This window comes from Frieseomelitta varia, unplaced genomic scaffold (genome assembly GCF_011392965.1).
Source record: "Frieseomelitta varia isolate USP_RPSP 00005682 unplaced genomic scaffold, Fvar_1.2 scaffold_354, whole genome shotgun sequence".
Taxonomy (NCBI): Eukaryota; Metazoa; Arthropoda; class Insecta; order Hymenoptera; family Apidae; genus Frieseomelitta; species Frieseomelitta varia.
Genome location: NW_025110095.1, coordinates 157385 through 159192, shown reverse-complemented (window position 1 = coordinate 159192; position 1808 = coordinate 157385).

Genomic DNA, 1808 nt, shown 5'->3' with positions numbered 1-1808 from the left:
AAAAAAAAAAAAAAAAAAAAAAGAAAAACGAAGAACGATTTTTCGGCTCAATAATACTGAACTTTTTCAGCAACACTGAGCACCGAAAAGTACAGCTCGACGCATTAACAGTCGAACGTAATATTCGATTAAATGGTACATCCGACTTAACGATAATAATACGAGCTTAGATCTTTAAGTATAGTTGATATTAATATCGGATATTAAAATGAGAAGAAGTGTGGAAGAGGGAGTTAGGAAACTTGCGCGGTTTGCGTGTCGTTGATCGAAGAGCAGGCAGATCGAGCACGAGAAAGGATACACGTAGGATAATCGAATGGAAAGGATGGCGAAACGAAGCGAAACGAACGATACGATTCAAGTGCACTGTGAGTAAATCGGCCTCGTTCCAAAGGACGAGGCGGTTGGTATAAAAGTTCGTTCGGTGAGTCGTCGGGGCTCGACGAGATGGACACCTTTGTTACACATTCCTTTCTGTTTTCGCGAAAACAAGAGTAAATATCGCGTCGACGACCCGTCCCATAGTGAAAATAGTGGATCCCTCAGGGTCTCGGATGGATCGTTCCGCGAATACGCATAATACGCATAATTAAGTTCGTACGTGAAGTAAAGTTAAATAAATAAAAGGAAAAAAAATAATAATAATAATAATAATAATGAAAAAATGGGGGCGACTATCTGACGGCTGAGGTAAACGACATTTAGCAGCCCCCGGTGTGCCGGCGCGTGCAATATTAATTAGGGTCACATCTACGGTTCATTGAGAATAGCCACTTAAGGATGGGGTACTAAGATTAAGCGAAACAAAATGAAAAAACAAAGAAAAAAAAAAAAAAAGAAACGCAACTAATCGACGTTATCGACGGCTGCACGTACTTATTAACGACTACGGTATGTTTTTTCAGTAGCGAGACATTTTCCATTGACTGGTAAACTATGGAATCGACGAAACTCGCGGCTCGTCGAGGATTTTCGAGTACTGTATACATATTGTAAAACGCATATGCTCTCTGTACACACGTTCGTCGGTCTCTTGCCGGCTTCTCTGGCCGCGATACTCGATCGTTTTAGATTTTTGATATTATTGCAAGGAGATTCAGACGTTTCTCTGACGATACGGAGGAAGCCTCGAATGAAAGTCTGTTTTTTATATTTCGATTTCAGTGTATCCCCGATCATCCGTCAGTCTTTGTTGCATCGACTGATCCGTGCTTTGAACGCATCGCATATACCTATCTACACGAATACATAAATACATGTACACACACATAGACGAGTATTTTATTACACTCGAGGCATTTAACACGCGTCATTTTGTTAAGCAACATTTCAAACACACAAGTAACACGTGTATTAACTGTTGAGAATGGAACTGAACATTTCCGTACATCTGGCACACGCCACAGACACACACACACACAGATTTTGTACATATTTTTAATAATGTATAATAGCTACATATAATTCTAAATTACATACCAAACTTATCCGACATCACAGTTGCGTAATGCGCGTGATCGTGTATGCCAAAAGAACAAAGAATGAAAGAAGCAGTAAAAAGAAAAGGCTCGTTTTGTTAAAAAAAAAAAAAAAAGAAAAAGAGAATTTTTTCTAGTAACTCGGGACTTCCTCCCAAAGACTTCAGACTTCGAACTTTTCGTTCGATCATTCATTTTCCTCGCGGTTTCTCGATGTCGTCTCGTGTTAATGAACCCCTTGCGAGCAACGTGAAGGGGTGATTCTACATCACGGGTGTCTGAAATAAAAGAAATAAATAAAACAAAAAAAAAAAAAAAAAGAAAAAATAA